The sequence below is a fragment of the Phyllopteryx taeniolatus genome, chromosome 2 (assembly GCF_024500385.1).
Source record: "Phyllopteryx taeniolatus isolate TA_2022b chromosome 2, UOR_Ptae_1.2, whole genome shotgun sequence".
Lineage (NCBI taxonomy): Eukaryota > Metazoa > Chordata > Actinopteri > Syngnathiformes > Syngnathidae > Phyllopteryx > Phyllopteryx taeniolatus.
The window spans coordinates 37,876,625-37,903,909 of NC_084503.1; the positions used below are offsets into that span (position 1 = coordinate 37,876,625).

The 27,285-nt window shown below is 44.0% G+C and overlaps 1 long non-coding RNA gene across 2 annotated transcripts; it reads right to left on the minus strand.

Moving 5' to 3' along the window:
* Positions 1-281: 281 nt before the first annotated feature.
* On the minus strand, positions 282-3,868 carry LOC133466237 (uncharacterized). Of its 2 annotated transcripts, XR_009784901.1 has the most exons (5): positions 3,840-3,868; positions 3,594-3,749; positions 825-902; positions 594-716; positions 282-442 (listed from the first exon to the last, which is right to left on the minus strand). It is a non-coding gene; the product is annotated as an uncharacterized LOC133466237 (long non-coding RNA). The 2 variants fall into 2 exon arrangements; XR_009784900.1 differs by having other exon boundaries at positions 3,594-3,857.
* Between the last annotated feature and the right edge of the window lie 23,417 nt (positions 3,869-27,285).

Here is a 27,285-nt window from a genome sequence, read left to right on the forward strand (position 1 = left end):
CATAGCCTTGAACGCTACTGATGGAGCGCCCAAGAATAGTACACAAAATCACGGAGCTGTGGCCCTGAAATAGCAAAGCCGGGACGCAGATAATTATTTGGCAGCGACGGTCTCATGAAAGTGATGACAGCTGATAGAAAGAGCAGCTGGATAGAAAAGCGACAACTCAATGCTATTTAGTGCCCAAGTACTGACAACAGTAGGAAAACAGGAAAAGACATGAGAGGAGACAATTATTTATTGGTTAGCAGCAAATAAGATTCACCCACTCCATTGTTTTGAAGTTCAATTGAGTGCCAAGTGGAGCATGAACATTTTCCCCATAGAAATACTAATATTGTACAACTGTGATTGGCTGGTGACCAATTCAGATTGTACTCCACCTCTTGCCGAGGTCAGCCTGGGATAGGTTCCAAGTCGCCAGCAACCCTCATAAGGAGCGCTATAAAAATGGAGGGATGGAAATAATTATTCTAATTGAAATAATTTACTCCCAGTTCAAACTGTCAGCATTATAAAATGTCAACTGTTCCAGCAACTTTACGTAACTTGTCAACATTCTTAATCGTCATAGTGTGCAAAAATTAAATCACCTGTTCGAGACCCCCCATCTGGGCAGGAAAAAACTCTGAGGAAACCCATTTGGGGGGGGGGGGGGGGGAGTAACCTTGAGAAGGGATCACAGATGAAGAGATCCCACTTCCAGAATGACCAGGCTGCAATGGATACAAGTGGGCAACATTTATCACATGATATAATGTTGTACAATGTTAGTTTAGACAGCATGAGAGTCCATTTAATGAACTAAAGTGCCGCAGGCAGACCTGTCAGGGAAAGGGGTTCTCCTCAGGACCTTTCCCAGGCAGTCAATGCAGAGTCCTCATCAACAACTAGACCCCTCTCTGAGCAGCAGAGGAGGGGGGATAGAGGAGAAGTGGCAGTAAAACAGGCCAAAATATAGATGTCAATGCTTGAGGAAGGACAAGAGATTAGTTCCAGACTAGGTGTGGTTTAACCAAAACCAAGAGTGTAGAAAAAAATGTTAAAAATTTAACATTTAAACATTTCTAAAGTGGAAGCCGCTCTAATTTCCACAGGTAGGGCATTCCGGAGTATGCATCCATAATAGAGAATGCTCTCGAACCAGCTGATTTCTTTTTAGCTCTCAGTGTCACTAAAATACCAGCATGTTGTGAGCGTAAAACTCGGGATGGAACATAAGAGAAAATGGAAGGGTGAGACAGCCACTTGTTAACATTTTTAATGTTACATTATTGTTAGAAGTGATGACACACACGGTAAGACTGGTGGAAACTACTTTTTTGGAATAAGCAACAAAACTCAAAATACGGAGCTGAGGTGAGGTGAGGAGAGTGACAGGGTTAACTAGCAGCAGGGCGGATATTTTTGGTCAGCATTGACTCAGAACATGGTGGCACCTTCACACAGCAACATGATTGCTGACTATGTACTGTCTAACAAATGCAACAAATACGTTGTGGATCCCTGCAATAATAGGATGTCTACCATGATGTCAAAAAAAGCTGCTAAAACCTAAAGAAAACACAAAACACACAACCTGTGTATTTGTCATACTTTTATACATTTTACAACAATAAAAAAAAGTTTTGAATTAAACCTAAAGTGTCAAAGTGTATTGATGATATTGACTTGAATTTAAGCATGAAACATTTTCACAGTTCCTGTACATGCAGGAAGTTATGGATCTAGTTCTGTATAGAAAAATGTGCCAGTGCCATTCTAAAATATCTTGTTTTACTACAAAGAAAAGTTTTCACCAGCAAAGACACACTGCTCATTCGAACGAAGTCTCAATTATGCGAATGGGGCCAATAAAATGTGTTTTGTTGCTGCAGACATTCCTTTGCCAATCCAGAGAGAGCAGTCAAATGATCCTGATGCTCTGAGGACAACAACAACCACCCTTAATCCCCCCTTGTCGTCTCTCTGTACATAGCAGCACATCAGCCAGTTTCCTTATCTGGTCTCCACTCAATTACCCTGTGTTACAGAGGCTTTTGGTAGCCTCAAACACAGCCTGCTAGAGGTTGAACTGGGAGGAGGCGCAAGCTTGCTGAGGGCTCTTTAACCCTCCCAAAACACAGATTTGGTACCTTCAATCGGTCACTGTTAATTACACGAACACTTTTGTTCACTCATGAGTGAGGATATTTTAAAAGAGGCTCGCTTGCTCCCATTCGTTTGAACGTATCCAGCACTGTACGTACCGCGCGCATACATTTTGGCCACAAGCTTCGCTTTTTTATCCACGGGCACATTATAAATTAGAAATATTGATAAGTATTGTTGTAAAACACAATATTTGATACTGTAATTATATGGCTTGGGGCGACGCGGTGGACATTCTGCCCCTCGCTTGCTTAAAACCCAGAAATTTTTTAACGTGAGTGAAATCTTATGTGCATTTTGATTGGCTGTAATCTGTGACGTCACACCGGCATGCATCAATTCAAATTTTGAATTGCGACTGATCAGCCACTCATGACAAAGGTTGCCAAACCCCGCACACTGCACAACAGTTGAGTCGGGTTCAGCTGCATCGCTCGGTGTGCGGCAGTCTTTAATTGTAGTTTGTTAAAAGAAATATAAAAAAATTGCAGTAATCTGTTTGTGTATATAACCTGATGAAAAAAATCCCATTTTTTTGTCTAGTTGCTGAACAAAAAAAATGTTTGATTTGAAAAACTACTTATTTTGTCAAATATTTTGTTCGACTACAATGTGAATCATTTAGATTAATTTTAAAAAATGCCTCTAATTAATTATAGGTGTTTTGAATCACACAACTAAAAAAGTGGTGTAATATAATACTGTGTAGTGAGTATGCAACAACATTCTTTACTGTTGTGGCATAATGTATGTTGATGTTAAGCACATCTCTACTAAATACGATTCTCTTGACCTCTTTCACTGAGACTCTCATGAATTTAGAAAAGACGAGTATCTGCTGCTCATATTTATACATTCTATTTGCAATCACAAGGTGCCAGTGTGGTGACTGGAGCAGGGAGGACTGCACAGAGAACATGTTGTCTGTCTCTTGTTTCCCTCCTTTTAAGGCAGCACTGGTGGGGTAGCTTTGTTCTGCTGTGCAGCAATGGCAAATTAGCAGGATTGCACAGATTTCCAGGGAAGCCACAGCTCCTGAGTGTGAATACTTAATCTGTCTCCCAGGATATAGATATGAGTCAGTATCATTATAAGATGCAACTTCCCCATTTCACCCAAAAAGTTAATAGTCATTGTATTAAGTAGATGTTGTGCTGATAGAAATGCATATTGGTAGTTATTGCTTAGTTAGGTCTGTAGTTAGTAGAGGAGTGTGTGGTAGATGCCGAAATCAGCTAATGGGGCGGGGGGGGTGAATTATAAAATGAAGGCAACACATTTTAAAGCTACAATACACAATTTGTTGTTAAAAAAAGATTTTCACCCATGCCACTTCAAGAGTAGATGACATAATGCTGATTAAGCTGATCAGCTTCTGACACAGCTTGCTATACTTTTCAGAGTTGTATTTTTTTTATATTTAGTGACTATCCTATACATACCTGAGCTGGATCACTTGGTGGCGTTCTAAAATGATGTAACGGAAATGACGCATTTTCTCTACAAACGGGCAGGCCCATATATGGACAGCGCGCAGGTCGACAGAGCAATAGAGAAAGCAAATTGAAAGCAATTGAAGCATCATGTCGGAGGAGAACCTTAAAAAACATCAGAGACATGGTACATAAAGAAAAAGTCTGCTTGTCGTTTAGGTAACGGATTATTAGTAAAGAAGGAAAGTGACTGACGTTTTAGGCAACGCTTTTCCTTGGTGGAGAGCATTGAAGAAAAAAAAGGGGGTGGGGAGGTAGTGCGAGGTTGGAAGGAGGAGGCCGGACAAGCATTTAGCCTACGTCATATCGAAGCGATGAAGGCTTTGTTGTAATGCTGAATTCCAGCGTTACGGGGCGCCAGAAATCATAGATTATAGCTTTAAGAGACTATTCATTGTACTGGTATGCGTGCAAATGTTTGGCCACTCTAAATTAAACCTCACAGAAAGATTATTCTGCTACATTTTCATGATGACTGATTGATTCTGATGAGGACACCAAAGTATTGACCCCGATGCCAAATCAATTGTCAGAAACATATGCTTGAAATATCATCCCCACCTTTGGTGCAGCAGAGCTCCATCCTGATACAAAGTGATTTGTTCACCTCTTAACCTTTTTACCCACAGAAATGACTACTCAAGTCTGACTTAACGAGACTGTCATGTGATCCATCATCCAGACTTTATCTCCCTGTCAACACTCAGCTGGTTTCAAGGGCTATCGCACCCTCGGTGACAGCATCTCCTCACCTGTCTATCCATCAGACCCAAGACGTATCGTAGCATGTTTATCAGTAATTAGGGCAAGGGGCTCGGGGTGGTGGGGGGGTTCAGACTGAAACCAGCTGTATCGGACCGCTGTAGGATTTGGATTTTGGGTTTGGATTGGGATTTCTTTCCCCCCTGGTCTAATAATCAAGTGAACCTGGAGTGATTTGCACATTGCAAGTTCTTGGGTCCAAAGCAGATGGAAGTGTTGCAAGAATCACCATATTGTTCAAGGAGCCCACTAAGTATGAAAGCTGAGTTCGGTACTGCAGGCATTTCCCTTGTCAAACGTGGTGAAAGAAGCCAAATTTGTATGTTATTTATTGTTTGTTATTGTTATTGTTAACTCCGTCCATCCATTCTCTATACCGCTTATCCTCACTAGGGTTGCGGGTGTGCTGGAGCCTAGCCCAGCTGTCTTTGGGCCAGAGGAATGAAGAACTCAAAAAGCACAATTGTAACAAATAATCTGGATTTTTAGACGTGGTCATTGTCGAGTTATAGTGTGTCACATTTGTAATGATGTCTCACTACAGTGGAGCCTCCAAGGTTGAAAAAAATCCACTTCGAGACTCTGGAAACAATTTTCCCCCAATGGAAATAATGGGGGAGCGGGGACTCTCCGTAAGGGTCCAACTGTCAGAACCATAAAACCAATATTAACCCCTTATGAACTGTACAGGTAACATTTTAACATTCTTAATTGGGACGCAAGTGTAAACAGAACATCAAAACAATAAATAACCTTAAATGACAATAAATGAGGACATGTATGTTGATACTGAGGAGTCTTACAGCTTTGAAATGACAACATTTCTTGTGTATATTGTCTTCTGACTTTTTACTTGTAATAGCACCCATTTGTATATACTGTGTCACAAAAAGCATGGGGCTCCTTTCTATTCATGGACAGTGGATGTAAAAAGTCTACACACCCCTGTTCAAATGCCAGGTTTTTGCAATACAGAAAAATGAAACCAACATAAATCTTTTTTAAATGTTTTACACCCTTAATGTGATTTATAACATGTGCAACTCAATTGAATATTAAAAAAAATATTTTCGAGAGGGGACACAAAAATTAACAACTGAGATAATGTGGTTGCACACATAATTATGCACACATTCCTATAATTGGGATATGGCGAAGTTCAGAATTAATTAATCACATTCAAACTCATGTTAAATGGGATTCGGCACACACCTGCCTGCATTTTAAGTACCTCTGATTGACGCCAAATACATTTCAGATGTTGTTGTAGGCTTTTTAACAGGGGTGTGATGACTTTTTACACCGCTGTAGCTAGCATGGCTATCACCTTGACACTAGAACTTGCACAACGCAGGTTCCTGTTGGTGCTACTACCAAATGCAACAGCCCTAAATCAGCCTGAATGTTGCTGATTATTGTACGGATGAATGTTTGCGTGTGGCTCTCATGCATGTGTGCAAAAATTCGGACAGGATCTCTCACAGATTCTTCATGTGTGTTCCACGTGTTCTGACCACGTATATGCAAATATTTACAGTGGGTGTAAAAGGCTCTTGATCTCCCTGCACTGTTTACTCTCCTGTTGTCTCTCATTCTGACTTTTTTTTTTTTTATCCTGACTGAGTGATTGGGGCATGGAGTCAAGGGGTGGGTGCAGAAATAAGAGTGACTAGAGAGGGAGGTCAGACCAAAAGAGAGTCAGCAAGCAGAGCGCTTACGATGAGGAGTGAGAGGAGGGCTGGCGGGGCTTTCAGTGTGATGGATGACTTGTCATCTTATAGAAATCAAAAGCCTGATCCACCAGTCTCTTATTTGGCAAAAGCCCACCATGTAGTGGTAGAGTGTGGCCCGCTGGGCTAATTGTGGAGTCGTTTGACATCTGCTGACATCTGAAAAAGTATTAGCTACCTCAACTGGGGAGAGAAAGAGAGAGAGAGAGAGAGAGAGAGAGAGAGAGAGAGAGAGCGAGCGAGAGAGAGAGAGAGTGGGATGGGGGCGAGGGCGGTCGTAATGATCCCTGCTTGATTTCTAAATGCCGCTTTGGGTGTGCATGCCGCTGCAATGGGAACAAAAACACAGATCTCGTTACAGAACAAAGTATCACATTTGTGGTCTTTGTCATCAGCGTGTGCTGCAGTTTGATCAATGGCCTTTGTGTGGCGATAACATGAACTAATGTGTTACGGAAACTAATGAGCTTTGCTGCTGGGTGGCCTGCAGGACACCACTCACACACACACACACATACAAACAAGCACACACACTGTCACTCACACATACTCCAAAGATATAGACATTTTAGGGCAGCAATACCTTATGACTTGGCCGTGAAGGTCACAGGTTTGAGAACCACTGCAATATGGAAATTGGGACAGGTGGTTGGAGAAACGCTAGCCCATTTCAGCAGCACTGCCAAGGTGCCCTAGAGCATGTGCGTCAGGGTTGATTAGATTTTTTAAAAAGTGGGGGAAACTCCCAAGAACTCCATCCAACCATCCATTTTCTGAGCCGCTTCTCCTCACGCGGGTCGCAGGCGTGCTGGAGCCTATCCCAGCTATCATCGGGCAGGAGGCGGGGTACACCCTGAACCGGTTGCCAGCCAATCGCAGGGCACATACAAACAAACAACCATTTGCACTCACATTCACACCTACGGGCAATTTAGAGTTGTCAATTAACCTAGCATGTATGTTTTTGGGATGTGGGAGGAAAGCGGAGTGCCCGGAGAAAATCCACGCAGGCATGGGGACAACATGCAAACTCCACACAGGCGGGGCCGGGGATTGAACCCCAGTCCTCAGAACTGTGAGGCAGACGCTCTAACCAGTCACCCACCGTGCCGCCCCCAAGAACTCCAGGTTGAAAAAATGTTTGTCAGCAGCAGTTTGCAACAGTTACTTGATAACTTCCATGATACGAATAGGTGGTGGATGAGGACCTGTTACATTTTATTACATAAAAGGTGGGAAGGATCAGAAAGCCACAAGTTTCAAAGTACCAACATGTCTTCAGCTGAGTCCTTCAATTTAATACCTCCACATTCCTTCCAGTGTAAAGGCTTCTGTTCTCTGAATATGGTGAGGAAACAGAGCTAGAAGCTGGATTCCTCTCCTGTGTGCTGGCAAAAGTTGTGGAAGAGGCCTTAAGATCATTAGTGGGGCTGGCATGGGAGTTTGAAAGAGATTTGCTGAACACGCCACTATTATCCAGTAAGAATGAACACAGCCTTTCCCTGAAACTAATCACGTTGCTAGTTTTATCCTCTTTTTTTAAAAGGCAGCTGTCAAAATAGTTCATATAACACTAGCTAGGCAGCAGGGACATGCTCCAATTCTCTGTACGTCCATGATTGCTGACCCTGGTATGCTGGAGATCTCTATGGCCACCATCATACTTTGCAGACGACCTTGCAACAGGCCCGCTTGATAGTCAGGCTTTTGTGCTCTACGCAAAACCTTAATAACCACCTAACTGGCGAGCCCTCAAGTCAAACAATCAGCGAACGCAACAAACGGAAGCAAAAGGCTGCTGGCAAAAGCTGCAGATCAACACGAAGAAGAGGGAAGATGGAAAAACCAAAAAAGAAAAAAAGTTGTCCTCTCCATGCACCACTGCATGACATCACAGCACTCCCAGCTTCCATTAGTGCCTAATAAATGAAGGCCTAACAAGCCGGAGTGGGTGGGAAATATAGGAGCAGGCGACGGGGGTGCCGCCACCTCATGCCTCTGTCAACTCCATCAAGAACACTTGAAGGCGAGGGGGTGGTGGGAGCGCCGAGACATTTGCAGCAAAGCAAGGGTGGAAGGAGGCTAAAAAAACCTCTCGGCCCATTAGAGAAATCAGGCCGGGACTCTAAAAACACCCTGAGAGCAGAGAGGCCGAGTGGCCCTGATGTAAACATACGGTGGGTGGCAGCCCCCGAGCGCTCTGACAGCCAACGGCGGCCATGATGGATCTGCCGAGTTATCTCATTTTCCACTGTTTTAATTAGAGGCCGGGCTATGAGCCTCAGCAGCTGGCTCTGCTGTACTGACTCCTATGGCCTGACATGGAAAAATGTCCAACGAAATGGCGGCCAAGTTCAGCCTGACCACCGAGAGGCGATCCATTATGTTTGCAGGTTGCGTTTTTGTAATCAATATCACAGCGTGTTTTGGAACATGCTGTGTGAAACCTCTAAAGTCGAATGGTCCTAAAAATCGTACAATTCCGATTTCAACCTAAATGTTTGGGAGATATATGCCTTTAAATTTGTACAAAAATCCAGAAGTAAAACTGAACTGCTTTTTTTCTTGCTTTGTTTTTGTTTAGGTTTTTTTTTTTGGCTAAAAAAGAAGACTACCCAAATAGTTTAAAAGAACAGAATTCACAATGCTTCATGTAAAGCGCAAGAGCTGTACACAGCAGTAATCTCCCACCTCATTATCAAAGTAATAATTTCTCTAGTCTCCACATCCATATGCTACATGCCTAAAAGTAAAGTAAGAGTATTGCACTATTTACTGTTTTAAAGTGGAATTACATTATCATCTGACTACTATTTTGTTATAATATTACTTAAAACATTGCCTGTAACAACAAATGTACTGTAATGGCAGTCTGACCCTGTAGTGGATTGATTAATTTATTTTACAGTGGAGCAAACTGGAGAGCATTTGTGTTTGACTGAGGTGCTGCTGTATTACAACACAATACACATTTACAGTGAATTAGAGACATGATAAAAATGAAAAACTGAATTTAGGGATCCACAGTGTACCCTGGGATTAGATGGTGACCCCCAAACCTTGTAACCCAGCCCAGCGCCACGATAACAATCAACGTGCCTCACACAGCACTAACAAAACAGGATATAATGTTGTTAAGCATAATGCTCAGCTCTGAAAGTAAAATCACATAAAATATTCCATTATGTAAAATAAATGGACATCTGGGGAAAAACATACGTTTTGGGGGGAATTATTCAGGTTAATGTCACTAATTAATGCATACATTTACAGTCAGTTCTGGCGCCATGTAAAGAGAATAGAAAATATACGACAAGGGATTCAAATGCTTTGAGTAGCATGTTGAGAAGGTGTTTCAAGTTTCAGTTTTTATATTCAGATTAAAATAAAACAGTGCACAGAAAGTACTTAGTATCTTTTTACATAAAGATCATTCATAGCAAAGCTAATTATTTGGACAAAATATGTGACACCAACCTATAAGTCTTCCTGTAACTCATCATCTCAAAACGGAGAAAATTGTAGGAATAATATTTTATCATTACAAAGTAGGCAGAGATGTTTGTTGAAGAAATGCGAATTGAAGACGGGTGATTGTGAGTTTGATTACTTTTCTCCTGTTTTATGCAGCAGTCTGATATGTGAAGAAGATCAGAATTAATGACAATAATTTGAGTCACAATCACATAAAAACTAGATTTTTGTGTGTGTGTGTGGGGGGGGGGGGGGGTTAATAGGACTGAAGCGCTGGTAATCAGTTAATATTAAACACCATAGACCAAAATGACCGATTTCTAATTTAAGCGAAAGCGATTATTGTCTCCATGGTTATAGCAAGCACAAACAAGAATAGACAAACACACAACATGAAGTCAAAAAATGTGAATACAAACTTTAATGACCTCATAAACTTTGTCATGAGAGCCTTCACGTTCTTTCACCAGAGTGCCGCTGGTTCCAGTCATGTTTGGCCTCGTTTTCATTTTTGTCTCCTCTCTGCCTGTTAAAAAAGAACATTGACCTCCTTTGAATATTGGCAGACTGTTGGAACAGCGGGCTACTGGAAAGTGTTCTTGCTGCACTCGGGAACAAGGGAATGCAGAAATACGGGAACAATGGCACGCATGCATGCGTAAGGTTGACACACCCGTCATCCTCACTGTACATGAACACACACACGCACACACACACGTAACACATACACAGATAGTAGTGTAGTGCACTAATCACAAAATGTTAAACTGAAAGCAGCGGTGGCCCCAGGTATCCACCTTTGGGTGGGGAAGCCAAACAGTTCAGAGTGGGTATCGATCGCCCGCCCACCCCGTCGACATTTGGTTTAAACGATTAGGGCTGAAAATCTCTGTGCACCGGGCACCACCGGAGCTTTGCACGCCACTGGTGAAAGGCGGGGTAACCCCCTGAACTGGTTGCCAGCAGGGCACATGTGGACAACCATTCAAACCTATGGACAATTTAGAGTCTTCAATTAAGCTAACATTCATGTTTTTGAAAACCCACGCAAAGCATGGCGAGAACATAATTTGTGTTTCAATTGAGTAAAATTTAATTTGTGGTTCCAGGTTAAACCAAATACAGTAATATTCAATTTCAAGTTTGGGTATTCTAACCTAATGTTACAATTGAGAGGCTAATTTGGAGTTTTGATTGAAAAAGTCTTTCAAACGGGTCTTTGATGTCCTTTCATTGGTAAACCAGACAACTCCAAGAAAATAATTTTCCTCAAAAACAGAAAAGGTCAAGATTTTTCCATTACTATAAAATTACACTGAAATGGTACGTAGTATGCTTTGTGAAGAACAACAATTTATTGAAATAACCCTTACTCTTAAATTAACCCTTAATCCTACAAAAGGAGAGACAAGTCACATTGATTAAACAGAGTCCGAAATAACAGGTGCAAACATGTTTGAGTCTGTACGTGACCAGTGACGGGTTTGTGATGATGTAAATACATATGGGCTTGTGATTGGCTTCAATGGACATCGACACTAGCTGCGGTAAAATGCGTATGGCACATGTCAGTTTGTAAAATAAAACCTTTATTTTTATTTTTATTGTTTTTCATGAGTTGTTTGGTTTTGCAGGGTCAGAAAACGCAACATTGAACGATGTGGCGATAGGCAGTCCGCTGATAGGCGCGGCTCTATTTTTGTCTAAATGTCGCTTGTCGGCATTTGTACTTGAACTCGACAAATACAGTTACTACGACGTCATCACGGTAGATGGCAGAGCTCTCCCAAAACTGTTAGCAAAGCTGGCATAGTTGTGGAAATATTTGTTTATGTAATCCAGATCCTGTGTGATCACCTTGGTCAATGGACATTGCTAGAAATTCATGTTACAATATTTTTGCTTGTGGTGTGTGAAAATGAAGGAGTAAACTCAGAAGTCTTAGTAGGTCAGAAAAGTGGGACTGTTGGGTGTGCTAATGTTTCTTTGAGGCCGCTAATTTGTGAACCGTTTGACCTACGCAGGTGGGTGTCGTTGGACGAAGCATCCGCTGCCTCCTTGAGACATTTGTTTGTACACATGATGAGTTAGTGTTAGCACCAACAGGATGTTTGGGGTCTGAACATGTGTGAGTGTGCATGAGTGTGTGAGTGGGTGGGCCGCAGGACGAGTTGGGAGAAAAATTACCTTAACATACAATACTTAACATACTGCGAGAATGTAGGCTATATTTGAGAGGTTTGAAATCTGTCATTGTATTAAATGACATGCCTCCTATAGTCATGTAATGTACAATATAGCGCAGCTGCAAGAAAAGAATAGAATAACAACCCCCCATAAAAAAACAAAAAAAACTTTGGAATGTTGGAAACGTCAAATTGTCGTCAGAGTTGAGCGTCACTACGATTTTTGTCGTCCTATTGTGCATATTCACTTTTTCCACATTTAACATCGACCACTTTGAGGCATGCTGAAGGAATGCAGAATGAGTAATCACGGCGGGGAGCAAGAGGGAGGGAGGTGGATTACGCTGAACAAGTGAAGAGGTGATGGAGACAATTAAAGTGAGAAGAGATGGAAGGGGAAGGAAAGAGTGGGGCCTCAATGTTCATCACTGCACTGTGTGCGATCATTTGGGGTTGATTTGGATTAATGCTTTAATTGGGAAACAGACACACACTGTTAACATCTGTCGCCCATAGCTGCAGAGTAGCAGCCAAGATAAACCTGTGCTACGTCACACTGTCAGAATTGCCTAGTAACAGGAATGCTCAGACAAAAGCTCTGTGGAAGAGGAAAAATACACTGGACGTGGGCTTAAAACTGGGGAGCTAAAAGAGGCACTGCCATCCCAGAAATTAAGATCAGCCACAAAGAGAATCTCTGTGGAAGAGTAGACACACCAGATGACTTGGTGGTTGGTCACCCTTACCAACCACCAAGTCATCTGGTGTGTCTATAAACCAGCACTAGAGCAGTGTGCCTGCTCATTCGCAAATTATACTTACTGTAAATGACTTGAATCTTGTCAGTGGCAACAGACAATGTGAGTGGGTACCCTTAATAAATACAAAATGAGCACTGGAGACTTAAATATGTCCACAGATCTCTCAGTAGCTGTCTGCCTGCCTTCACTGAACTCGCATTAGACCAGCGGTCTACCCGGTGCCAGGACTTAGACATGGTTTGAGCAGACGTTCGTTTGGATCGATTTTCTCCCACTAGGTTGCCAAATTGTCAAACATGTGCAGTGAGCCTTGAACAAAAATCTGAATTTTCCAGCATTTGTGCCCCGCCACAGATGTGCAGTCCTATGGCTTTCAGCTGGCCTGGGAAGGCCTCAGGATCACCCCGGAAGAGCTGAACGAAGTGGCTACAGAGTAGGAAGTCTTGGCCTCCCTGCTTTGCCTGCTGCCCCTGAGATCTGACCACAGATCCAGCCGTCCATTTTCTGTACCGCTTCTCCTCACTTGGGTTGCCGGCGTGCTGGAAAACCAGAAGCAAATGGATGGAAGGATAAAAATAAAATCGGACACATTTTATATTCAGTCTTACTTGTGTGCATGGCCATGACCACAGCCAACTTCCAGAAGATGCCGTTTGGCCAAATGGTGTAATTGAAGCAGTGAAACCCGTCAATGCCAGGCAAGCATTAGGTGCTGCTCCAACTAGGTGAACTGTGCACAGAGTGATGCTATAATGATTGACATTGATTATTTTTGATTGTGTGTGATTAACATGTACTCCGTGCCATGTAGTCAAGGCAATGTCACGCTCTTAAATGACACATACACTTAATACATCATCTCCAAGTAAGATGATCCTAGAGGGTAAAAGGCAAAAGGATATAGAGCAAGGAATCAAAATCCCTGAATCTCAGGACAAATGTAAACATTATTTACGTTCACCTATGTAAATGTGTTCATCATTCCATCATTCACATTTTCATCTTTGAATGTTAGCTACAGAAAGAAGAAACAAAGCTAAGATCTTGACTCTTTGATCAGCACCCTCGTGAAGCGGAACAAGGTCAAATCTTTCACTGTAATTTCTCTTGATCCTGGAAGTAATATTGTGTTGATTTGTACATAGTTTTCAAAGTGTTTAATGACTGCACATGTTTGTGATTGTACCAATTTGCAAATAAAGTGACTCAAGACTGTCCCTTCACATACAGTGTAGGGACAGCTACACTCAATGTTAACAACACTGTTGCATAAAACCCATGAGTGCAGACTTTCTTGGGGACAATTGTGAGAAAATGCTTTCATTGTGAAATCCCGCTTCGCAGGTCAGGCTACCTCAGAACAATATACGTCTACACACCCCGTCTGTGTGATTCAGTGACCCCGTGTGCCCCTCTTAGCCAGGCTGGATCCATGACACCACTCTAGCCCTGACCCCCATTCATTTGGACTGACCCGTCTTATCGCCTCTGCCAGTTCGGGCTGCCGCATACCCTCCTCCTGCTCTCCTCCCCCTCGGCCCCGCTCGCCGTCAACTACATACGTCAATTCTGCTTTCCTTCCCCTGCACTGACACGCATGTGAAACCACATGCGGTGGGAAAGAAAAGCGTGCTGACTCTGAGCTCTTGGACGGCGTGCTCCTGTGTCAAGGCCCCATTCGCAGAGCGGGAGGCCAAGAAATCAGGCCTTGTGGAGGGTGATTAATAAAGCCCGGGCTCAGTGAAAGGCCACAGCAGGCAGGGAGCATTCCAGCCAGGCCAGGAGTGACGGCTCACACACGCACACACACATACACACACGCAGAGTGCCGAGATGGCTTTCGTGACTGCTTCCTCGTGTCTCTGTAAAGCCTCACATTCAAGCTACTGCATTTAATCACATCCTCGCCTGCAACATCTCCAGACCTAATTAACATCGAATGGTGTGGCGAGACACATGCACGCATGCACTTGTGAGCAATCTGACCTTTTACTCATGTATGGATTAGCAAGAATGCCTGCGAGCTGCAAACAGTTCCTCACGGAGGAGGATACCGCACACAGATGGGACTCAGTAGCAAATCCCACAGGGTAATGAGAATTATTTGCAGAAATGACATTTGAGTGGAGATGAAGACCAAGGAAACACACATGGAGGATGGTAAGAGGAAGTTAATTGATCTGCATTAGAAAAACAACAATCAAACCACACTAGAGCAGCCGCAGAACACATTAATGAGGCAACTTTTTTTGAAACGTATCGTTGACATTTTTCTGAGTCTGGCTTTGGGAGTTTTGGCTCACCCAAGTGTGAAAATATACTGTAACAGTCCTTCGCCAAGACAGACAGTCACAGAAATTGCTTAATTTTTTTTAAATATTAAACATGGCAATGCTGTTAAAACTAGACATGGGCATTTGACTAAATCTCCTCGATTAACTATTTAGAAAAGCATTAATCAAACAATCCATTTTGTTTTCTATATTAACATTAAAGCAGAGCATCAAGCATCACTGATTAGTGACATTTCGGTAGAACGTAAGTGATCTAAGTAGGCAGAGATCAAAGTAGCTGATTGGCTCTCAGAAAAAAAGAAAGAAAGAAAGAAACCATAGAGTTGGCAGTGACACAGCTGAGTTCACTTCCATTTAATTTTAATTAAGTAGCACCAAAAAAAGGAGCATGTGTTCCAGTATGACTGGCGTCAGGGTGAAACCTCCTAAGTCCAAATTTGGTCAGTTTCATATTGGTCATATCGATATTGGTCAGTCCCTACGCGGGTATATTATTTTTACAAACCAATATGAAGTGCTGAAAATTGCTTGCTCTCTATGATGATGCAATGTTAGTGGCTCAACAAACATGCCAGTTTTTTGGGGGGTTTCCTGAAAAGTGATTGTTTTGGAGATGTGAGGACGCCAGCGATATGTGCTCTTTATAATTCGAGTGACAACAGACTCCATTCAGACAGGAAGAAAAGAATATAATTTATACCTATTACTGGGAAGCCATCTGCCTTCAGTAGTTAGTTTGACAGGGAATAAATATATATGTGTCATGTGTTTTAAGAGCTATGACTTTTTGGTTTGCAATCTGCCCCAACTCATCTGTTTTACATAAAATAAAAGATAATTTAGATGCAAATCAACGCAAAATTTTGCAGCAGATATTGATATTGTCTATAGATGGGATTATCTTTATCTTTATCCAAGAATGACTTTTTTCAGTCCATCTTTTGCTGGGCATAGTGTGTTATAGCTTAGCGGTCAGTAAAATACTGTACATAAAAGAAACAGAGCCGCAAACACATGATCGCACACTAGACTGCCAAGTCATAAACTCTGTTATGTCATAACTGAGTCAAAGCGGAACAGTCCTAAATTGCATTGGTCGTAATTCTACAACCTCCACCACAATCAGTATCGAGATGAAGCAAACTCTTGGCCAATAAAAAATAAAAACCACAAAACAGCACTTAAAGATACAAAAACAAAAAGATCTTGTGACAAATCCTAACATTAGTCACTGTCATAAGAAACCAAAGCCAAGATAAAGTTAGTCCACAATTCTAAGCTATTTTTTACAATTGCCCAACTGCTCGTTAAAGAACTGAAGTACTACATTAATACCAAAGTTCAATAAGAAACATCCTAAGTTATGTATTCTTCTGGGAATTCCTGCCTTATCCACCCCTCTACCATTGCCCAGTCCCGTCACCTCTGTGTGCCTCTCTTAGTCAATTCCGGAGTCTCATCAGTGACTTCATATACTTATGAGTCACATCTCGGGAATGGAGTCCAACTAGTACTTTTAGTCACTCACATTCTATCTATCCGTTTCTATTCTGCTCACCAAGGTGAGGGCGGTTGTAGCCCATCCCAGCCGACTTTGGGTGAACGAGACTGGATTGTCAGTCACTGGACTGACAATTGAATTGAATTGAATTGAATAGTACACATGTCACTGATGGTGTAGTGGTACACTCGCCTGACTTTGGTGCGGGTAGCGTGGGTTCAGTTCCCACTCAGTGATGGTGCAAATGGTTGTCTGTGTCTATATGTGCCCTGTGACTGACTGTCGACCAGTTCAGGGTGTAGTCCGCCTTTGGCCCGAAGTCAGCTGGGATAGGCTCCAGCGCCCCGTGACACTAAACAGGGTAACTGGTGTTGAAAATGGATGGATGGATGAATAGTACATTGAAGGACAAGCTAGGTATGAACATGTGTTAACCACTACACTACCAAAATGCAAGTATCTTGAGTCTGGAACATGCTAGTCTTGGTACAGTAACATTATTATTATTTTTTTTTTTTGTCAAGCCGTTCGCCTTTGGCAACAGAATTGGAACTAGGAAGCGCACAACTTTTCTTGCGGCTCATGAAAGCGACTTGCCGCTGATGACTACTGTACGTCAAAATGTCACCATGACCAAGCACACCACCGTGGTAAGTTTGGCTAAAATGTGAAACTTTAAAAGATTTTCAAGCTGTTTTTCTATATTTATTTACAGCTAGGCGGCATGGTGGCCGACTGGTTAGAGCGTCAGCCTCACAGTTCTGAGGACCCGGGTTCAATCCTCGATCCCGCCTGTGTGGAGTTTGCATGTTCTCCCCGTGCCTGCGTGGGTTTTCTCCGGGCACTCCGGTTTCCTCCCACATCCCAAAAACATGCATTAATTGGAGACTCTAAATTGCCCGTAGGCATGACTGTGAGCGCGAATGGTTGTTTGTTTCTATGTGCCCTGTGATTGGCTGGCAACCAGTTCAGGGTGTACCCTACCTCCTGCCTGATGACAGCTGGGATAGGCTCCAGCATGCCCACGACCCTAGTGAGGAGAAGCGGCTCAGAAAATGGATGGATGGATATTTACAGCTACACTATATCCATCCATCCATTTTACACCCTGAACTGGTTGCCAGCCAATCGTAGGGCACATACAAACAAACAACCAGTCGCACTCACATTCACACCTACGGGCAATTTTAGAGTCTCCAATTCATGCATGTTTTTGGGATGTGGGTGGAAACAGTAGTGCCCGGAGAAAACCCACGCAGGCACGGGGAGAACATGCAAACTCCACAAAAGGCGGGGCTGGGGATTGAACCCCGGTCCTCAGAACTGTGAGACTGACGCTCTAAACAGTCAACCACCATGCCGCCGCTCCACTATATATACATGATAACTTTGTACTGTACTAGGCATTTTAGGCCATGGAAAAAAAAACCTACACAACAATAACTTTGTAGTGTACAGTGATATTGGCGCATTTTGCCCTCAAAAAAAAAAAAAAAAAAGTGTTTCAATGGAACGGACAGTTGGCAATATCGGACGACCGCCCCTGCCCCTATTAGTCCGTTCTATTGAGGATCCATTGTGTGTGTGTGTGTGTTACTGTTATGCTACAAAACAATAATTTACAATGGAACATGGATGGAACAAATGAAGTCAAAATCATTTCAAAGGAAGCAGCTTTTCATCTTGCCTTGACCCAATGATGTTTTCCACAAGAGTTAAGGGAAGGTGGCATAAAGCTGAGGAGATTTGATTTTCTGAAGAGGCCCTTTATGTTTTCGGGCAGTTGTGGCCAAAGGTTTAAATCACATTTTTTTTATGTACGTACACATCCACGTGCACTTTTTGGTGTAATTTCCCAACATTCATTTCCATTGTCATTCAAACGCTAAAAAACATTACACTTGGTTTTGCATTAACACATGTACAGTGGGTACGGAAAGTATTCAGACCCCCTTAAATTTTTTACTCTTTGTTTTATTGCAGCCATTTGCTAAAATTATTCAAGTAAATTTTTGTCCACATTAATGTACACACAGTACCCCATATTGACTGAGAAAAAACTGAATAGTTGAAATTTTTGCAGATTTATTAAAAAAGAAAAACTGAAATATCACACAGCCATAAGTATGCAGACCCTTTGCTCAGTATTTAGTAGAAGCACCCTTTTTAGCTAATACAGCCATGAGTCTTTTTGGGAATGATGCAACAGGTTTTTCACACCTGGATTTGGGGATCATCTGCCATTCCTTGCAGATCCTCTTCAGTTCTGTCAGATTGGATGGTGAACGGTGGACAGCCATTTTCAGGTCTCTCCAGAAATGCTCAATTGGGTTTAAGTCAGGGCTCTGGCTGGCCATTCAAGAACAGTCACAGAGTTGTTCTGAAGCCACTCCTACATTATTTTAGCTGTGTGGTTCGGGTCATTGTCTTTTTGGATATCCCTGATATCCCTGACCTTGGCCGCATTCATCTTTCCTTCGATTGCAACCAGTCGTCCTGTCCCTGCAGCTGACAAACACCCCCACAGCGTGATGCTGCCACCACCATGCTTCACTGTTGGGACTGTATTGGACAGGTGATGAGCAGTGCCTGGTTTTCTCCAGACATACCGGTTGGAATTAAGGCCAAACAATTCTATCTTGGTCTCATCAGACCAGAGAATCTTACTTCTCACCATCTTGGAGTCCATCAGGTGTTTTTTAGCAAACTCTATGCGGGCTTTCATGTGTCTTCTTAACTCTCTCACCAAGGCTCTTCACCCCCGATTGCTCAGTTTTCCCGGATGGGCAGCTCAAGGAAGGGTTCTGGTTGTCCCAAACGTCTTCTATTTAAGGATTATGGAGGCCACTGTGCTCTTAGGAACCTTAAGTGCAGCAGAATTTTTTTTGTAACCTTGGCCAGATCTGTGCCTTGCCACAATTCTGTCTCTGAGCTCTTCAGGCAGTTCCCTTGACCTCATGATTCTCAGTTGCTCTGACATGCACTGTGAGCTGTAAGTTCTTATATAGACAGGGGTGTGGTTTTCCTAATCAACTCCAATCAGTATAATCAAAAACAGCTGGACTCCAATGAAAGTGTAGAACCATCTCAAGGATGATGAGAAGAAATGGTCAGCACCTGAGTTAACTATATGAGTGTTACAGCAAAGGGTCTGAATACTTATGGCTGTGTGATATTTCAGTTTCCTTTTTTAATAAATCTGCAAGAATTTCAACAATTCAGTTTTTTTTCTGTCAATATGGGGTGCTGGTTGTGCATTAATGAGGAAAAAATTAACTTAAATGATTTTAGCAAATGGCTGCAATGTAACAAAGAGTGAAAACGTTAAGTGGGTCTGAAAACTTTCCGTGCCCACTGTATATTCCTATACAGGGTTTATTTCAACAGCGAGGCACCAAAGGGCGTATTTGACTTTGGAGGCAACATAGGGAGTGAAAATATCTGAGCTATGCCACAACAATGTGATGTGTTTTTAAGTATAGTATATATACATATTTTATGGTGCTAGTAGAATGTGGAAGGAAAAGAACCACTGTAAATAACCCAGTTTACAGAGCATGATTTTTTCTTTTTTTTTCTTTTTCTTTTTTTTTACATTTCACAGTTGTATTGCTGTGTTGTAATTGCTTGAATCCTGAAAATCAATAGACCCTACAAAAGAGACGGACCCCACACAGCGTTGAGCTTTTCCTGTCCGTTCCCCCTTACCCGTCCTCCGCATTATGGCAGAAACCCCAAAGCCAGTGGTCCAATTCTGTGTCGAAACCTAAATATCCTGTAGGGTTTTTTTTTTCTCTCTCTTCTCATTTAACGAAAACCAATTCTGGATTCTCGGAAATAGTTACAAAATGATTCACCATCTAGCTGACCTTTACCACATGTACTCATTTTTGTTCCAATGAATGAAAGAGGAGAAGAGAGCGGAGGGTAGACACACAAATTTCTTGTTTTAATTTCTCAATTGGCTCTTAACTTTGGGGTCAAAGATCAGCTTAGCACAACAGCTCTGACAAGATAAGCACCTGTGTCTCTCCCGGCAAGTTATCCTATTACCGTCAATATGTAAACCTCTCAAAGGACCTGTACACACGTGTAAACACTCACGTAAATCATGTAAATACTGGAAAACACCGGTGCGGCTGCCGTCTCGGGGAAAACACAAACACAGCCAACATCTCCCGTCCGCCGTAGCGTTGGGAGCCGCTCACTATCACCTGACAGTACACTTCTCATTTAGGGCCTTTGTTTTGAGCTTGACGATTTGTTTGTGTGGTGATCTTTACCCCGTCTATCATTGACTCTTTCAAGGTACTCATTACCCTCCGCTCATCTAGGAAAAGGTCTTATGTAAAAGGTGCTGGCATCTCTGTGGGCGCACACTTGTTTGGGTGTTGGGTTTTAGAGTGTAAAAAAAGATCCAGACAAAGCACTTTTAAATTCCCTGTCACATTTTAGCACCCATGATTTTGCACAATCATTGTTAAGTCAGCAGAGGTAATGGTACAACTGCTTAATTAAAGACCCTGTAAACTTTATTCAGAGATTTGCTTCTAAATATGTACGTTATACATGTTTGAGGATAATTACTGAAATCATGTGCAAAGACAGAAGTACAATATGTAGCACTCAATCGTCGCGATATAGCGTTAAACTGTTTTTCACCATTTCAGGTTTCCTGATGTTTTTGAGCATGTAAAACAGCGCTCAGTGATACACTTCGGCATGGGGTATGAGTCCCACTTTCCCCATTATATAAGAACTTGACATTCACATCAGTGGTCTTCTTCTTTTCCTTTTGGCTTGCCCCTTTAGGGGTCGCCGCAGCGCGTCATCCTTTTCCATGTAAGCCTATCTCCTGCATCCTCCTCTCGAACACCAACTGCCCTCATGTCTTCCTTCACGACATCCATCAACCTTCTCTTTGGTCTTCCTCGAGCTCTCTTTCCTGGCAGCTCCATCATCATCATCCTTCTACCAATATACTCACTATTTCTCCTCTGAATGTGTCCAAACCATCGAAGTCTGCTCTCTCTAATTTTGTCTCCAAAACATCGAACCTCGGCTGTCCCTCTGATGAGCTCATTTCTAATTTTATCCAACCTGGTCACTCCGAGAGCGAACCTCAACATCTTCATTTCCGCCACCTCCAGCTCTGCTTCCTGTTTTCTCTTCAGTGCCACTGTCTCTAATCCATACATCATGGCTGGCCTCACCACTGTTTTATCAACTTTGCCCTTCATCCTAGCAGAGACTCTTCTGTCACATAACACACCTGACACCTTCCTCCACCCGTTCCAACCTGCTTGGACCCGTTTCTTCACTTCCTGACCACACTCACCATTGCTCTGGACGGTTGACCCCAAGTATTTAAAGTCCTCTACCCTTGCCATCTCTTCTCCCTGTAGCCTCATTCTTCCCCCACCACCCCTCTCATTCATGCACATATATTCTGTTTTACTTCGGCTAATCTTCATTCCTCTTCTTTCCAGTGCATGCCTCCATCTTTCTAACTGTTCCTCCAGCTGCTCCCTGTTTTCACTGCAGATCACAATGTCATCTGTCAGCCTATTCATCACCACTGCAAACAGGAAGGGCCTCAGGGCTGATCCCTGATGCAGTCCCACCTCCACCGTAAATTCGTCTGTCACACCTACAGCACACCTCACCACTGTTCTGCTGCCCTCGTACATGTCCTGTATTATTCTAACATACTTCTCTGCCACTCCAGACTTCCGCATGCAGTACCACAGTTCCTCTCTGGGTACTCTGTCATAGGCTTTCTCTAGATCAACAAAGACACAATGTAGCTCCTTCTGACCTTCTCTGTACTTTTCCATCAACATCCTCAAGGCAAATAATGCATCTGTGGTACTCTTTCTAGGCAGGAAACTATACTCCAGCCATCCATTTTCTACCACTTATCCGAGGTCGGGTCGCAGTGGCAGTAGCTTTAGCAGGGACGCCCAGACTTCCCTCTCCCCAGCCACTTCATCCCGAGGCGTTCCCAGGCCAGACGAAGGATGTAGTCTCTCCAGCGTGTCCTGGGTCGTCCCTGGGGTTGGACGTGCCTGGAACACCTCACCAGCGAGGCGTCCGGGAGGCATCCGATTCAGATGCCCCAGCCACCTCATCTGGCACCTCTCAATGTGGAGGAGCAGCGGCTCAACTCTGAGATCCTCCCGGATGACCGCGCTTCTCACCCTATCTCTAAGGGAGAGTCTGCTCCACCCTGCGGAGGAAATTCATTTCGGCCGCTTGTATCCCGGATCTTGTTCTTTCGGTCACGACCCACAGCTCGTGACCATAGGTGAGGGTAGGAACGTAGATCGACCGGTAAATCGAGAGCTTCGCCTTTCGGCTTAGCTCCTTCTTTACCACAACGGATCGATACAAAGTCTGCATCACTGCAGACGCTGCACCGATCCGCCTGTCGATCTCCCGTTCCATTCTTCCCTCACTCGTGAACAAGACCCAAAGATACTTGAACTCCTCCACTTGGGGCAGGATCTCATCCCCGACCTGGAGAGGGCACGCCACCCTTTTCTGACTGAGGATCATGGTCTCAGATTTGGAGGTGCTGATTCTCATCCCAGCCGCTTCACACTCAGCTATGAACTGCTCCAGTGTGAGTTGGAGCTCACGGCTTGATGAAGCCAATAGAACAACATCATCTGCAAAAAGCAGAGATGTAATACTGAGGCCACCAAACCGGACCCTCTCTATGCCTCGGCTGCACCTTGAATTTCTGTCCATAAAATTTAAGAACAGAATCGCTGACAAAGGGCAGCCTTGGCGGAGTCCAACCCTCACCGGAAATGAGTCGGACTTACTGCCGGATATGCGGATCAAACTCTGACTCCGGTCCTACAGGGACCGAACAGCCCATATCAGGGGGTTCGGTACCACATACTCCCGAAGCACCCCCCACACGACTCCCCGAGGGAGACGGTCGAACACCTTCTCCAAGTCCACAGACTCTGCCGAGGGTGTAGAGCTGGTCCACTGTTCCACGGCCAGTACGAAAACCACACTGCTCCTCCTGAATCTGAGATTTGACTTCCCGACGGACCCTCCTTACCATGGATACCTTCTTAAAAAGGGGGACCACCACCCCAGTCTGCCAATCCAGAGGCACTGTCCCCGATGTCCACGCGATGTTGCAGAGGCGTGTTAACCAGGACAGCCCTACAACATCCAGAGCCTTGAGAAACTCCGGGGCGAATCCCATCCAGCACTGGAGCCTTGCCACAGAGGGGCTTTTTAACCACCGCGGTGACCTCAACCCCAGAGATAGGAGAGCCCGCCTCAGAGACGCCAGAGTCTGCTCCCTCATGGGAAGGCGTGTCGGTGGAATTGAGGACGTCTTCAAAGTATTCTCTCCACCGGCACGTCAGACCGGCATCTTCCCCCACCATCGGAGCCAACTCACCACCAGGTGGTGATCAGTTGACAGCTCCACCCCTCTCTTCACCCGAGTGTCCAAGGCATGCGGCCACAGATGACATGACCACAAAGTAGATCATCGAACTGCGACCTAGGGTGTCCTGGTGCCAAGTGCACGTGTGGACACCCTTATGCTTGAACATGGTGTTCGTTATGGACAATCCGTGATAAGCACAGAAGTCCAATAACAGAACACCGCTCGGGTTCTGATTGGGAGGGCCGTTCCTCCCAATCACGCCCTTCCAGGTCTCACTGTCATTGCCCATTTGAGCATTGAAGTCCCCCAGCAGAAGGATGGAGTCAACAGCGGGAGCGCTCTCCAGCACCCCCTCCAAGGACTCCAAAAAGGGTGGGTACTCTGAAGTGCTGTTTGGTGCATAGGCACAAATGACAGTCAGGACCTGTCTCCCCACCCGAAGGTGGAGGGAGGCTACCCTCTCGTCCACCGGGGTGAACACCAACGTACAGTTGTCGAGCCGGGGAGCAAAAAGTATACCCACACCTGCTCGGCGCCTCTCACCGTGGGCAACTGCAGAGTGGAAGAGAGTCCAACCCCTCTCAAGAGTACTGGTACCAGAGCCCAAGCTGTGTGTGGAGGCGAGTCCGACTATATCTAGTCGGAACTGCTCAACCTCACACACCAGCTCAGGCTCCTTCCCTGCCAGAGAGGTGACATTCCACGGCCCTAGAACCAGTTTCTGTAGCCGGGGATCGGATCGCCAAGATCCCCGCCTCCGGCCACCACCCAGCTCGCACTGCACCCGACCCCTATGGCCCCTCCCACAGGTGGTGAGCCCAAGGGAAGGGGGACCCACGTTACCCTTTCGGGCTGTGCCTGGCCGGGCCCCATGGGTACAGGCCCGGCCACCAGGCGCTCGCCTTCAAGCCCCACCTCCAGGCCTGGCTCCAGAGGGGGGCCCCGGTGACCCGCGTCCGGGCAAGGGAAACCTGAGTCCATTTTTTATCATCATCATAAGGAGTCTTTGAGCCATGCTTTGTCTGGTCCCTCACCTAAGACCTGTTTGCCATGGGTGACCCTGCCAGGGGCATTAAGCCCCAGACAACTTAGCTCCTAGGATCATTGGGACACACAAACCCCTCCACCACGATAAGGTGACGACTCAAGAACCCATACTGTTATAAATAAATAAATACTCACTTCTGTCCTGAGTCAAGCCTCCACTACTCTTTCCCATAACTTCATTGTGTGGCTCATCAACTTTATTCCTCTATAGTTCCCACAGCTCTGCACATCACCCTTGTTCTTAAAAATGGGCACCAGCCCACTTTTCCTCCATTCCTCAGGCATCTTCTCACGCACTAGAATTCTATTGAACAAGCTGGTCAAAAACTCCACAGCCACCTCTCCTAGATGCTTCCATACCTCCACAGGAATGTCATCAGTACCAACTGCCTTTCCATTTTTCATCCTCTATAATGCCTTTCTAACTTCCCCTTACTAATCATTGCCACTTCCTGGTCCACCACACTTTCCTCTTCTACTCTCCCTTCTCTCTCATTTTCCTCATTCATCAACTCCTCGAAATATTCTTTCCATCTATCTAGCACACTACTGGCACCAGTCAACATATTTCCATCTCTATCCTTAATCACCCTAACCTGCTGCACATCCTTCCCATCTCTATCCCTCTGTCTGGCCAACCTGTATAGATCCTTTTCTCCTTCTTTAGTCTCCAACCTGGCATACATGTCATCATATGCCTCTTGTTTGGCCTTTGCCACCTCTACCTTTGCCCTGTGTCGCATCTCAATGTATTCCTTTCGCCTCTCCTCGGTCCTCTCAGTGTACCACTTCTTCTTAGCTAACCTTTTCCCTTCTGTGATTTCCTTTATTGTGAGGTTCCACCACCAAGTCTCCTTCTCTCCTTTCCTGCCAGAAGATACAGCAAGTCCTCTGCTGCCTGCCTTTCTGATCACCTTGGCTGCAGTGGTCCATTCTTCTGGAAGCTCCTCTTGTCCACCGAGAGCCTGTCTCACCTCCTCCCGAAAAGCTGCACAACACTCGTCCTGTTTCAGCTTCCACCACATGGTTCTCTGCTCTGCCTTTGTCTTTCTAATCTTCCTCCCCACCACCAGAGTCATTTTACACACCACCATCCTATGCTGTCTTGCCACACTCTCCCCTACCACTATTTTACAGTCGGTAACCTCCTTCAGATTACATCGTCTGCACAAGATGTAATCCACCTGCGTGCTTCTACCTCTGCTCTTGTAGGTCACCCTATGTTCCTGCCTCTTCTGGAAAAAAGTGTTCACTACAGCCATTTGCATCCTTTTTGCAAATTCTACCACCATCTGTCCCTCCAAGTTCCTTTCCTGGATGCCGTAGTTACCCATCACTTCTTCATCACCCCTATTTCCTTCACCAACATGTCCATTACAATCTGCACCAATCACGACTCTCTCTGTCTGGGATGCTCAGAACTACTTTGTCAAGCTCCTTCCAGAATTTCTCTTTCACCTCTGGTTCACATCCTACCTGTGGGGCATAGCCACTAATCACATAATACATATCACCCTCAATTTCAAATTTCAGCCTCATCACTCGATCTGATATTCCTTTCACCTCCAAGACATTCTTAGCCAACTCTTCTTTTAAAATACCCCGACTCCATTTCTCTTCCAATCTACACCCTGGTAAAATTGATGAGTGTGTCATCAATGAAGTGTTAACTGTTCACATTTTTAAATCGGATCCGAAAACATTGAAGCATTTGTATCTGCTCATTTGCCGAAAATGCAACATTTGCCTAAGCAGCAATCAAGAAGAAGGCGATCGACCCGGCCATAGAATAGAATAGAATAGAATAGAATAGAATAGAGTAATTATTTGTCCAAGAATGAAAATTGTCTTTGGCTCATCAGCACTAGATAATTAAAATACTGTCCAGATATTGTCACACATGAAATCTATAATAGTCAAAGGGATGTAAGATATAATAGATATAATAAGATTAGGGATCAAAGTAAAGGTAAAAGAAGCTCTAGTAAAGTAAGTAAAACATCAACGTAGAGCAGTTCAAGTCATATGTGTGGTTGGACCACTTTGTCGAGTTCGGAATTGCAATGGCTTTTGGTAAAACGTATTTTTTTAAGGAACTATGTAGTGCCTCCCAAGCATCAGAAGTGCAACTTGACAGGACAATTTGAAAAAAAGGCCATTAGGTTTTGCACATTGTTGTGTTCTTGTTGTCTGTGTTACTTTGTGCTGTTTCCACTTCTGTTTATTTCCTACAGTGAGGTTGGCAATTTTTATTTACTTTCATACATATTTTCTTTTCTTTTCTTCTCTCTGATTCTTACTCTCGAGCATCTTCGCCTAAAGTCAGCAAACGTCATCAGTGGCCTGTTGCTTTAAATATTGCTGCCGTAAAGGATTTGGGGTCCGTAACATCCTTTCGTAAAAGTTGATTAGGAGTAACCAATGCTTAAGGTGCACTGATAAAAATAGTCCTTTGAATTTACTTAA